General features: G+C 52.8%; 1 protein-coding gene across 1 annotated transcript in view; it reads right to left on the bottom strand.

The window, feature by feature from the left end:
• Nucleotides 1-12,075, bottom strand: part of PACSIN1 (protein kinase C and casein kinase substrate in neurons 1) — a 75,401-nt gene extending 63,326 nt beyond the window's left edge. Inside the window, exon 1 of the mRNA XM_010358067.2 lies at nucleotides 11,866-12,075. The gene's annotated coding sequence lies outside the window, so the exon portion shown is untranslated. The remainder of the gene's footprint in view (nucleotides 1-11,865) is intronic.
• Between the last annotated feature and the right edge of the window lie 1,928 nt (nucleotides 12,076-14,003).

The following is a 14,003-nucleotide window of genomic DNA, read 5'->3' as shown; positions in this document are numbered from 1 at the left end:
GGATGAAGGGAAGGAATGGAGCCTTTATCTTCCAGTATGCACCATGTTTCAGAATAACAAAATAGGTGAAGAGGAATAGTTCTTTGTATAAGTCTAGCTCATAAATGCAAACAAAATGATCAAATTAGAAAGAAAGTAACCATCTGGAGAGGAGAAAGTATGATGGAAATCGGACTTAAGCTTGCAGTAGAGATGAGATGGCCAGAGCCCTCAGGGGTCCTCATCTTTCTGTGCCCCTGGTCCCCCAGCTGTCGCAGGGAGTGCCTGTTCCCTGCAGACCACGATACCCCAGCAGGCCACACCCACAGTGAGATGGACATGATCCTCCCCTCCCCTCCCCTCCCTTCCCCTCCCCTCCCCTCTCCTCTCCTCTCTTTTCCTGTCCTTTCTTATAGAGACAGCATCTCCCTATGTTGCCCAGGTTGGTCTTGAACTCCTGGGCTCAAGCAATCCTCCTGCTTTGGCTTTCCAAAGTGCTGGGATTACAGGCATGAGCCACCACGCCTGGCCTGGACATGCTCATTTGCATATATTTTGCATACTATTTCATGTCCAAAATTCACACAAATATTCCTGAAGTTCTGCCAAGAGAGGCACAGTCCCTGGGTGCAGCCCCTGGAGGAAGCCCGCAGGGCTGAGGTTTGGAACAGAGTGCTGGCCTCCTCTGCCGCAGCCCAAATGAGCAACGGTCAGAGAGGCCTGAGGGCCAGGGAACGAGGGGTCCTAGGGAGAGAAGGGAAATCCCGAGCTGACACAGGCCTGGAGTGCCCACCCCTGAGCTACTGCCTCATAGACGCCCATTACCAAGGCAGTCCTGGGGGGTGCCCTCTCCACCCTTACATTCCTCAGGTGGCAATTTTGTGATTTGGTTGCTCCCTGTCAGGATTGTCTTGGCCCTGTTTGGCAGGAAAGAAGGAAGTCCCCTGTGATTTGTCACCCGCCCCCAGCCCTGTCCAGGGGCCCCCAAGCTGAGCCAAGCCAGCTTTGCAGCTTACCAGGCCAGCTGGTGCAAGGGGGAGGGGCCATCAACACCCAGGCCATGCTGGGGCTGGCAGAAAGGCCCACCCAGCTGTCAGGGCCAATGACAAGGGGCTGGCAAGGGGGCAGAGGCAGGGATCCTGGGCCCTGTAGGGTAGGGGAGGCCTCCTATCAGAGGTGCCCCGTCTGGGGCAGGGCCAAGTGGGGCAGATGAGATGGCAGCCAGTCATCCAACACCTGGGGAGCAGGCAGCAGTGGCAGCCCAGTGTCCGATGAACCTGATGATAGAGGTGACACCAGATATCCTGCTGGTGGCGGCGGGGGAGCATGGGGAGGGCTGAGGAAGGGGCTGCAGGAAGCTGGAGAGCCAAATTCAACCCCGTGCTTTCGAATCTCAGCTCTATCATACATTTACCGAGAGACCTCGGCTGGGAGTTGCAAGTCTCTCTGCAGCCTCAGCTTACACATCTGAAGATGGGGTGCTGTGAAGGCGAAGGGGAGCCTGGCACAGTGCTAGCACATAGTTCATGCTCAATAGACATCGTGTTGTCATTATGGAAGCTGGGACTGCTGAGGGCTCAGTAGGAGTAACCACGGTGGTGGCGGCTAAATACTGGGCAGATCCACTGACTGGCAACTCCAGGGACAAGGACACAGTGTATGTCATCCACTGCTGAATGGCCCGACGCCTAGTTCCGCACACAGCACACCACACGCAATACATATTCATTTAACATTCAAAAGGATGAACGCGTGAGAGTAAAACTACAAACCAGCAGCCACTAAGACAGCTTGTCAGCTAATCAGAGGATCCGGAGTAAGAATCTGAGCCTAAATCTAACCGCTTCCTGGCTGTAAAACCTCAAGCAGGTCATTTTAGCCCTGAGAACCTCAGCTTCCTCCTCTAGGAAATGGGAATAATGATCATTAATAAATACCATCCCCACAGGCTTGTGGCAAGGCTCAAAGCAGAAATGGATATGGAAATAGAAGGGGTACTGCCAGTGTCATTCTATCAGGTGGGGTACCCATCTCTCAGCAGCTGTGGGTGCTGGCTGCCAACAGCTCACCGCTGCCCCCTTCCCCTGAGAGCTGCCCTCAGCTTACAGGAGCTGCCTCATCTGGAGATGCAGGGGGAGGCTAGGCCCTTCCCTGGGAGCAGCTTGCAGACAATGACCATCCGCTAAGGGGCTACAAAGGTCTGGGCCCTTGTCTGGAGGAAGGTAACCCTGTGAGACTGGCTGTTCATAATCTAGAGCTCTCCATGGGATCCTAGCTGTAAGCACATCTTTTCTTGCTCTAATATGAGCATGCCTGCAATAAATCATTTGCCCGGGAATTCCTGTCTCAGCTCTGCTTCTAGAAGACCAGACCTGAGACAGGAAGTATTTTGTAAACAATGACACACTAGGCACAAATATGTGTTTTTAAATTTTTTTTTTTTTTTAATTTTAGGAAACATTGAAAGTAGAGGAGTTAGCAATGTGAGAGGAGAAGGCGGTCAGCTCTGTGGGCAGGGGCGAGGGGCAGGGGAAGGCCAGTCATGCTGCTCTGCCCCCACCCAAACCCTGCCTTCATGGAACGCTTGGGCAGGTAAGGGAGACAGACAAGAAACCAACAAGAGCACAATGTCAGGGATAAGTGCTATGAAGATGATAAAGTAGGATCAGGGGATGGGGGACAACGAGGGCTATTTTTGATGAGACGGTCTGGGAGGCCTCCCTGAGGGGGGTGATGTGGGTGGAGATGTGAACATTATGAGCCATGCAGGCCTTTGGGGAAGAGAATTCCAGGCATAGGGAATAGGAGTGCAAAGGCCCTGGGGGAGGGTGCTTGAGGGGCCCAAGAAATGACCTGGGGATCAGTGAGGCTAGGATGTACAAGAGGAGGTCTGAGGTACTGGGCAGCCAGATCACATAGGGCCTTGTAGGCAATTATAGGGCTTTTTTTTTTTTTTTTTTTTCTGAGACAGAGTCTTGCTCTGTCACCCAGGCCGGAGTGCAGTGGTATGATCTCAGCTCACTGCAACCTCCACCTCCCAGGTTTGAGGGATTCTCCTGCCTCAGGCTCCCGAGTAGCTGGGACTGCAGCTGTGTGCCATCACGCCCGGCTAATTTTTGTAATTTTAGTATAGATGAGGGTTCACCATGTTGGCCAGGCTGGTCTCGAACCCCTGACCTCAGGTGATCCACCCACCTCGGCCTCCCAAAGTGCTGGGATTACAGGCATGAGCCACTGCATCTGGCCTGTTATAGGACTTTGGGCTTTATTCTGAATGGCAGGGGAGTCATTGAAGAGCTTTAGCAGAGGAAGGATGTGATCTGATTTAAGTTTAAAGGACCTTTGGCTGGTGAGGCAAGGACAGGGTAGGAAGACCAGGTAAAGACTGCTGCAAACATCTAGGAGAGGATAGTGGAGGCTGAGAAGGGAAGGCAGCAATGGAGGTGACAAGAAGTGGGTGGATTCTGGGTGTTCTGAATGTAGAATTGAAGGACTTACTGATGACAAGATGAGGTGTCAGAAACAGACAAATGCAACTCCCAATTTACAGAGAGGACAGAAGAACATACTAAACAACACCAAAGGGATGCAATCAACAAAATCCAGTCTGCAGGAAACACAGCAGGACAAACCACCTGCTTTCTCCCATAAACTGCAAAAGAATAAGAAAAGATAGAGAGGAGAACTGTGGATTGAAAGAGACTAAGACATATCAATCAATCACAATGTGTGAACCTTACCTGGAACTTGATTTAAACAAACTATTTAAAAAACAAGAAGACATATCTCAGACAACAGGGAATGTGAATACTAAGTGAATATTTGACTATATAAAGGAATTAATACTTATTGGGTATAATAATGGTATTGTGATTACGTTAGAAAAAGTCCTTATCTTTTAGAGAAATATCTTGGCTGGGCGCGGTGGCTCAAGCCTGTAATCCCAGCACTTTGGGAGGCCGAGACGGGCGGATCACGAGGTCAGGAGATCGAGACCATCCTGGCTAACACTGTGAAACCCCGTCTCTACTAAAAAAAAAACAAAAAAACTAGCCGGGTGAGGTGGCGGGCGCCTGTAGTCCCAGCTACTCGGGAGGCTGAGGCAGGAGAATGGCGTAAACCCAGGAGGCGGAGCTTGCAGTGAGCTGAGATCCGGCCACTGCACTCCAGCCCGGGCGACAGAGCGAGACTCCGTCTCAAAAAAAAAAAAAAAAAAAAAAGAGAAATATCTTGATTGAGATGAGAGTGGACATGTGTTGGTATCTGTTGATGCTAAGCCATGAGTATATGACTGTTATATAACATTTTCTCTACTTCTGTAAATGCTTATAATGTTTCACAATAAAAAGTTTGCAAATAAAAGAAGAGGAAACAGAATCCAAGGGAGGGGGTTGAGTGGCCCTAGGCCCCTCAGTGAGTCACTGTCAGGGCCAGGACCTCAGCCTAGACCCCCAACCCCCAGCCCTCCAGCCCTGCCTCGGCCGCCCCTCTTGTCCTCAGTGGCTTGTCAAGGCTAGGCCTCGGGGACCCAGGGATGAAATGTGTGACTTCAGGGAAGGCCCAGATTGGGCAGAGTGGGGCTGAGGGATGCAGGGTCTTTGCCAGGCCCTGCAAGGAGAAGCAGGCCCTGGGCCACCTGTCCCAAAAGGTCCAATGAGGTGGATCATTTAAAATGCCCTGCAGCAGCAATCCAGGCTGGCTGTCCCACCAGCCTCACGGCCCATGTCCACCCTCGTGTTCCTGTGCGGATTTCCTCCCCAGTCCTGGAGCCCACCACTCACATTCCACCTTTGCATCTTTTCCCCTGCTGTCGCTCTGCCTGGAATGTACCCCGCACTCCCCCCATCTCTGGATCTGACCATCCTTTCCTTCCAGGTCTGCCTTCTGCAGAAGACAACCCTCTTTCAGTCTTCCAGAACACACCTGCCTCCAGTCTCTGAGACAAGAGATTATCCCCACTCCTTGACAACAGGTGCTGAGACACAGAGTCTCACAAGCACAGCTTCTGGAGTCAGACTGCATGGCTGTGAATCTGGCTCAGTCACTAACTCACTGTGTGACCTCAGGCAAGTCACTTAACCTCAGTTGCCCCATCTGTAAAATGGGGATAACCGCATGAGGTTACTAAGAGGACTAAATGAGTTAATAAATACGGATAAACAAAAGAGTGCCTGGCACATGTCAGGGATCCCTGGCCCCTCCTTTGTGTCCCTACAGAACTCCCCAGTGGTACGCAACCACCACTTTGCCAGATACCCCACTTCCGCCATACTCCTTCTGCAACCCTCCTGGTACCCAGATGTTACCTTACCTTACCCCCGTTCCCATCCCGCCAGGTTTCAGGCACCACAGGTCTGGGAGGAGGGAGAGGGGAAATAAGCCCATGAGGGAACCAGCTAAGAACCAGCCACAAATAAAACCTCTCCAAACATACGTGGCAGTATGTGACTCAAATGCCATCAGATTAAGGGGAATGCAGTTTATGTGCTCATTTTTTTAGCTTTCTAAGAAAAAAATTCCCAGTATCATCAAGTGCAGTTTTAATTTTTTTCCTCATGAGTAATGATATTTGTTTATAAAATGCAGACAGCACAGAATGGCTGAAATAAAGTGGATGCATTCTCCCTCCATCCCGGCGATAGGCCTCCCCCACAGGTAAGCTCTAATCACAATCAGGTATGCAGTCTTCTATGCATTGTTATGTAAATATGAACAGAGAGGAACACATGTACTTTAAACATTGGATCATACTACACACATTGTTCTACAAAGCCACTTGCTTTAACTTATCAGTACGTTGTGACCATCTTTCCACACTGGTAATAAGCTCCGCCCTGTCTTGTCTCAGTGTCCCCAAGCACCTAAAGTGGTGCCTGGCAGGCAGCAGACATCAAGAGAGATCCGTTGACTAAATCCCAGAACGAACAACTGCCTGAAATCACAGCGTACAAAGCTGTCTTGACTTTGTCACTGGTCCCTCTGACAGACACCTAGTTTCGCTACACTGACTGTCTCTGCTCAGCTAATCTTTGCACCCTGCTCAGAGTGTACCTGTGGGATAAGTCCCAAAAAGTGGAATTGCCAAGTCAAAACTGTGACCACTGTTGCCAAAAACACAGTGCTAACGTATGCTCCCCGACTGACGTGAGAGTTCCAGTTTCCCATGCCCTCCTCCAGATGAGAGCTTTCTTAGGATGAGGACTTTTATTTCTTAAATGGATTAACCCTATTTAGCGATTCCACCCTTGATCACCACATCTCCCTTTGTCCCACCTGCATAAATGAGAAAACTATTGTTTTATTATTTCTCAGCATCAGTAAGGAGCCAAAATCCACAAATAAGGGGCTACTCTCTAGCCAGTATAGAAAGTTAACAGATGGGAAATTTGGAACATCTCACCTGTTTCTAAAAATGGATGTGTTAATGTTTCAAAACTGTCAACTTCAAACAAGTATCTATTGATTATTCCCCCACACTCAAGAAGAGAAAATTCTCACCCTCTCTCTCCACTCCTCCCTATCCCAGCCTACACTGGCCACATTTAGTCAATAAAAATTCAGGGCCAGGGACGGTGGCTCATGCCTGTAATCCCAGCACTTTTGGAGGCTGAGGCGGGCAGATCACTTGAGGTCAGGAGTTTGAGACCAGCCTGGCCAACATGGTGAAACCCCATCTCTACTGAAAATACAAAAATTAGCTGGGTGTCAGCATGGTGGCAGCCACCTGTAATCCCAGTTACTCAGGAGGCTGAGGCAGGAGAATAGCTTGAACCTGGGAGGCGGAGGTTGCAGTGAGTCGAGATCGCGGCATTGCACTCCAGCCTGGGCAACAAGAGCAAAACTGCGTCTCAAAAATAAATAAATAAATAAAAATAAAATAAAATAAAAATTCAGGACACCTAGTTAAATCTGAATTTCAGATAAATGACGAATATAGTTTTTGTTTTGTTTTGTTTTGTTTTTGAGACGGAGTCTTGCTCTGACGCCCAGGCTGGAGTGCAGTGGCGCGATTTTGGCTCACTGCAAGCTCCGCCTCCCGGGTTCAGGCCATTCTCCTCAGCCTCCTGAGTAGCTGGGACTACAGGCGCCCACCACCGCGCCAGGCTAATTTTTTGTATTTTTAGTAGAGACGGGGTTTCACCGTGGTCTCGATCTCCTGACCTTGTGATCCGCCGGCCTCGGCCTCCCAAAGTGCTGGGATTACAGGCGTGAGCCACTGCGCCCAGCCAGTTTTCTTTTTTTTTTATTAAAAATATGTCCTGTGGAATGTTTGGGACATACTTAGACTAAAAAATAACAAAAACACATCTGTCATTTTTCTGAAATTTAAAATTCCCTGAGTATCCTGCATTTTATATAGAAAGACTACCCTGGCCCCTACCCAGCATTTTAATATCAAGTGATTTTTAGCCTGGACAACGTAGTAAGACCCCAACTCTACAATAAAATTGAAAAATTAGCTGGGCATGGTAGCACACAACCTGTAGTCCCAGCTACTCAGGAGGCTGAGGTGGGAGGATCCCTTGGGCCCGGGAGGTCGAGGCTGCAGTGAGCTATGATGGTGTCACTCACTCCAGCCTGGGTGACAGAGCAAGACCCTGCCTCTAAAAAGAAAATAATAATAACAATATGGAGTGATTTTAAAATAATAGCCAAGGTAGGGCAGGCACAGTGGCTCACGCCTGTAATCCCAGCACTTTGGGAGGCTGAGGCAGGTGGATCACAATGTCAGGAGTTCGAGACCAGCCTGGCCAAGATGGTGAAACCCTGTCTGTACTACAAATACAAAAATTAGCCAGGTGTGCTGGTGGGCACTTGTAATTCCAGCTACTCAGGAGGCTGAGGCAGGAGAATTGCTTGAACCCAGGAGACGGAGGTTGCAGTGAGCCAAGATGGCGCCACTGCACTCCAGCCTGGGCAACACAGTAAGACTCTGTCTCAAAAAATAAATAAATAAATAAATAAAAATAATAATAATAGCCAAGTCCTCCTCTGCCCTCCCAGTTTTCAGGTATCCTGCAGCCCCTCACACCCAAGGTTGAGGTCTTCAGAGGCAGCACCCAGGGGAGGGTGGAGGGGAACCCCCCATCCCAGTCCCCAGCCCAGCCCTCCCCTCCAGGCCACCCTGCCGCTGGCTGGAAACCAGCCACAAAGTGTCCACAGCAGGTGGGTCTGAAGTGGCTACTGGGTTTTCTTCATTTGGCTTTCCAGTACATTCTAAATTGCTCCCCACAGACACGCTCCCTTTCTGGAAATGGCACCAGCAACTTCCCTGGCATTAGAGGTTCCGTCTCCCCAGAGCCAGCTGAGGCCAGGCTCCAGTTGATCGTGTCCCTTCAGCCCACCTCTGGGTTCCTCCCAACCCATCTTTCCTGGTGGTGAACACTATCTGTTGCCCCTACGGGGTGGGTGCTGTCAGCAGGCGACCTCAGTGGGCAGATGCTTCAGGGACTGCTGCTACCACAGAGTCACCCGCCAGAAGGCATGCCCAAACCCAATGCCTGATGGGCGCAGGATGCTGGGGTCTAGGGCCTGACTCTCCCAAGCAAATGGGCATGACCTGAAAGGCTATTCTAGCCCCAGGGCACCCTGTTGCCTGTTGGGACTGCATCAGAGTCCACTTCCCCTTCATCCAGTCCCACTTCCTTCCCTGTTTTCCACAGTGAAGCTCCAGGACTCCTCCCCTACCTGCCTGCCAATCCTCACGGCTACTTCCTGGGACCCTAACCTGCCCCCAGGTCCCCAGCCCAGCCCTCCCCTCCAGTCCACCCTGCCCCTGGCTGGAAACCAGCTACGAAGTGACCGTGGTGAGTGGGTCTGATGTGGCTAATGGGTTTCCTTCATTCAGCTTTCCAGTATATTCTAAATTGCCCACAGCAAACACATATTACTTTGGTAATAAGAAAAAATAATAAAAGCTACTTTTCTTTAAGAAAAATGTAAAACAAAACCAAGCAGCGTCCTTCTTATCTGGTATACCCACTCCTCCCCCAACTCCTCCACCTGGTTCCCCAGGGAGGGCCCCCCAAATCAGTGAATGCCCACGCCCCTAATGTCCTCTCCTGTCCCTTCTGTCCTTCCAGACCTGTAGCCAGTTTCACTTCTCCAGGGAAGGCTTTCTATCACCAACTCATTCTTGCTGTGGGGATACCTGCAAACTTCCGAATGGGTTCCTCATCTCCTAATGGGAGAAGAGTGCAAAATATGTCCTGATATTGGTGAGGAGAGAAAGTAGATGATAGGACCAACAGTCACTCACTCAGTCCACAAGCCAGAGCTGGGTTTACTCTGTGCCAGGCCATGGGACCACCGGAAACAGCACACAGACTCTGCCCCCACAGACCCCACAGCCCAGCAGGGAGAGGCGGTCAGAAGCCTGAGAGCACACTACGTGATGGAAGGGTTCCCAGGGGAGGCAGCCAGGCTGTGGGGAGGGGATTCATGAGTGGGGCTCCCAGCCCAGGCTGGGGAAGCCTCTGGAGGGAAAAGGAGTCTCAGTGGGCTCCCGAGGGTGAGAGATTTGGGTGGGAAGGAAGAGGGAGAGGAGGAGATAGGAACAGCCTGGGCAAAAGGCCTGCAGGTGACAGAAGCCCCACTTGCCTGAGGAACTGAAAGCAGCTCAGGGCAGCCAGGGGGCAGAGGGAGGGCGAGAAGGGAGAAACGGCCTGGGTGTGGGAACGGTGAGACTGCATGGCTGTCAAATAGTAACACGGGCCATTGTGGAATGAATGAATGATTGAGTGACTGAATGTGAACTCTGGGAAATAGCCGGCAACCTAAAGGAGAGGATTGAGTCCCCTCTTGGGCTTTCCCTCTATTCCCCAGGACCAAAGAGCCACCCAAACCAGACAGTTCTCTTTAGGCCCTTCCTAAGCCTAGAAATGTTGATGTCCTTCACAGACACAGGCCTGTGGCTAGGCCAGAACCCTTGGTGGCAGCCTCTTCCTCTGAAGTGGGTTTGCTCCTCCACACACTAGGGTCATAAGACCCCTGAGAGCTTGCTATGAAGACCCCAGAGGCTGAGAACGGCCTGGCTTGGGCCTTCCCAGCTTTCCTGATGTTGACCTGGATTTTCCCAAGGACTGGGACAGAGGCAGAGACCCTGGTCTAAGGTTGGCACCCCAGGAAGAAAGTGCCAACCCAGCAGCCTGAGGAGAGTCAGACCTTCATGTCAGGCCTTCCCCCAAGCCAGGACCAGGCCTGGACACTCAAACCAGGGGCCCATAAGACACTCTGGAGCCAGCAGGTTGCAAGACTATCTCCAAAAGCCATAGCTGCCCATCAACTCCAGGCTTAGGAAGGGCCTAACCAGGCGTGGTGGCTCAGGCCTGTAATCCCAGCACTTTGGGAGGCCGAGGCGGGCAGATCACCTGAGTTCAGGAGTTCAAGACCAGCCTGACCAACATGAATAAACCCCGTCTCTACCAAAAATACAAAATTAGCCGGGTGTGGTGGTGCATGCCTGCAATTCCAGCTACTTGGGAGGCTGAGGCAGGATAATCGCTTGAACCTGGGAGGCAGAGGTTGCAGCGAGCTGAGATCTCGCCATTGCACTCCAGCCTGAGCAACAAGAGTGAAACTCTCTCTCAAAAAAAAGGAAGGGCCTAAAGAGAACCACCTGGTTTGAGTGGCTCTTTGGTCCTGGGGAATAGAGAGAAAGCCCAAGAAGGGGCTCGACCCCCTCCCTCAGGTTGTCAGCTATTTCCCAGAGTTCACATTCACTCATTCAATAAGTCATTCATTCCACAAATTATTTACTTGGTGCCAAACCGTGCTTTGGTGCAGGGGCAATGACAGAGATGAATCAGACAGATTCCCAGCCTGAAGGTACTTCCAGTCTAGAAGGAGATGAACAAAACCAATAACCCAGCCACAAGGCAGTCCAAGAACATGGGGTGGGGGGCAAGGATCTCACCTGCGGTATCAGGGAAGCCGCTGGAGGCGGTGGCTTGAGAGTGGTGATTTGGGCATGTGATAGAAAGGCCAGGATGGAGGATGGAAGCTAAATCGCTGACAGACAGTCGTGTTTGCACCCCAGCTGTGCCAGGGGCTGGGGCAATTTGGGTTATTTATGGTTGTGCCTAGAAATAAGCGGCCATATGTGTCACCGCCTATGTGGTGCAGAGCTGGGCTGTTGTGGATAGGGGCAGCTGGGGCTTGAAGCTGGGTCTGGCCAAGCTCCCGGGTTTGCCACCATGTCCCCTACACCCTGATGACCCTTTAACCTTTTCACGGCCTCTTGTAAGGTGAAAATAAGGGGCAGAGACAGCTCCAACAGGCAGCAAGTGACCTGGGGCTTGCAGGGGAGGGCAGTGCCCAGGAGCCCATAGCTTCTATATCTGCGGGCCTTTTAGCATCATCACCTCCTTCTTGCCTCCTCCTCCCTCCCCGCTCCCATCCCAGCTGTGGGGGAAGGGGTAGGGGACAGAAGAAAATACCTTTAACCATAAGCCAGACAGGCATCATCTGCTCTGTTTCTCCCCAGCCCACTCTGATCCATAAATAGCCTACGCACCAAGCTGACACCAGTCCACCCACCCCTTCTGGTAGCAGTCCAGAGACCCGGACCGCCCGGGCCCAGGCTCCAGCTTCCCAAGGAACCTATTTCCGGCGCTTTTCCTGGGGTAAGGGCCTCCGTTGCCGGCTCGCTCCCCCAAGGGACCCAGCGCAGGGGCATTCTGACACTGCCTGGGTGATGCCCGAGAACTCTGTCCCCTGAAAGCATCCCCGGACGCGCACCCACTTCTCTCCAGACAACTGCCCAACCCTTCCCGGGCTCTGGCCCAGGGAGATGTCAGTCCCGGGGCCCACTTCCAACACGCACTCCCTAACTGGACACCCACACACACAACCCCCCGCCCTCTATTCAAGGGCCAGACCCCCTACCTGGGGGCAGGAGCGCCGGGCACCATCGGCGGCGCCTCGGGGCTACGCGGGACGTCCGGGGCTCGGCCTCAAGCCCGGTCGACTTCCTGGGGGAGGAGGGGGCTGGCGCTGCCGCCGCCACCGCGTCTCTCTGGGATATCGCCGGGGCTGCGGGAAGGAGGAAGGTCAGAGCCGAGGCGGAGAGGGGGGAAGGATGAGGAGGAGGCGTGCACAGAGCAGCGCAGATTAGAGAGGCATTTTTAGCGAGCCAATGGCAGCGCGGCAGGGCGGCGCGGTGGCTGCGCAGGTGGACGCGCGGCTGCTGCCTGGGAGGCAGCAACCAGTTTGGCAGGCGCCGGGGGTGGCGGGTGGCGGGTGGCGGGTGGAGAGTGGGGTCCGGCCCCCTGCCGCTTCAGCGGACCCCTGCCCCAGCAGTCTTGCTTGGTTCCCTCCTCTGGGGTCTGCCCGCGGCCCCGCGCGTGCTGGGATTCCTCCGGTGCGTCCCCCTCCCTAGCCCTCCCAACTGGCGCGCTCGGAGCCCGGGGTGTTGCTCCCCGCCTCTTTCCCCATCTCCCCACCGCCCTGGCCTTTCCTCCTCTCCCGAGCCTCGGCGTCCCTTGGTGCGTGCGGGTGCCTGTGTGGTGGCTGCGCCACTGCCCCACCAATGCCCACCCCCGCCCGCAGCTTCTGCCCTGTGACCCCATGGGGCAGGGTCGCTAACCCTTATGTCCTAGTTCCAGCAGGACCGTCTGTCGCCAAGCAAACTCCAGGCCATGTCCTTGGGGCTCTCTAGGGGGCTTGGGGCCTAACAGGGGACCCTCAACGACCTTCACTCTTCAGAACTTGAGCCCTGAATGCTGCCTGGAGCCTGGACACTGCAGGGGGGAGCGGGGCACGTACCTGTTGAAGGCCTGTTCTGTATCAGGCACTGATGAGGAGCTGGACTGCAGCAGAGGACAGAACAGACCAAAACTCCGCCGTCTCATAGTTCACACATGTGAGGGAAGATAGATATTCAATATTAGCAGCTAAGAGTGTTTTTTTGTTTTGTTTTGTTTTTGAGACGGAGTTCCGCTCTTGTTGCCCAGGCTGGAGTGCAATGGTGCTATCTCAGCTCACTGCAACCTCCGCCTCCCGGGTTCAAGCGATTCTCCTGCCTCAGCCTCCCAAGTAGCTGGGATTACAGGCGTGCGCCACCACGCCCGGCTAATTTTGTATTTTTAGTAGAGATGGAGTTTGTCCATGTTGGTCAGGCTGGTCTCGAACTCCCGACCTCAGGTGATCCCAAAGTGCTGGGATTACAGGCGTGAGCCACTGCGCCCCGCCCAGAGTGTATTTTAAAGTGGTATGCACAGAGTAGAAAAATAAAGCCGGAGGAAGGGAAAGGAAGTGAGTTTGCTCAGGACCAGAATGAGTCCCTGCCCTTTACATGTGTAGGGATGGGGGGGGGGGGGTGGCTGAATTTGAATGTGAGCCCCTCGGTAGGCATGCAGACTCTAGTTTGCCACAGACCTAACTACTCCCTACTGTTTGAGCCTGGAATAGTCACATGTTTATATTTCCTGACTTCCCTCTCCACGCACTTCACCAGAGGCACTGAAATTCATGGCCCCAGTGACCCAGGGGAATGCCTGAATGCAGTATTTATTCGTGCAATAAGAATTCTCTGAGCACTGGTTGCATGTTAGGTGTTGAAGTCTGGGGGAACTCAACACCTAGCTGGGGAAGCCAGATGGTAGTATGTACCTCAAGGCTGACTAGGACAGCCAAGTGAGTGGACAATGTTCTGGAGAAGGTCAGTATAAGATTCTGGTTTAGGGCCATCCAGGAAGGCTTCCTGGAGGAGGCAGCATTCCAACAGGGTGCCAAAGGTTAACTGGGATTCTGATGAGCCAGACAGGGCAGGAGGCAGGGATGGATTGCTGGGAAAGGCCAGCAAGGCCAGGGGACATTTGGCAAGTGGCTAGGGCTGGGTCGTGGAGCACTGCTGGACACCCTCTATGCAAGGAGTATGCTGTTTGTCTCGGGATGGTGAAGCCCCACCCTCTACTCCCACTCCAGCAGTTCCTGGTCCTAGCTGCCCTTACCCCAACCTAGAATTTCCCAGTAGCCCCAGAAGAAGGTATAATGAGCATGTGGGTGGCAGAGGGGAGGAACAT

Source organism: Rhinopithecus roxellana, chromosome 4 (assembly GCF_007565055.1).
Source record: "Rhinopithecus roxellana isolate Shanxi Qingling chromosome 4, ASM756505v1, whole genome shotgun sequence".
Lineage (NCBI taxonomy): Eukaryota > Metazoa > Chordata > Mammalia > Primates > Cercopithecidae > Rhinopithecus > Rhinopithecus roxellana.
Note: the sequence above shows the minus strand (reverse complement) of the source record. Positions and strands in the feature narration are given on the sequence as shown.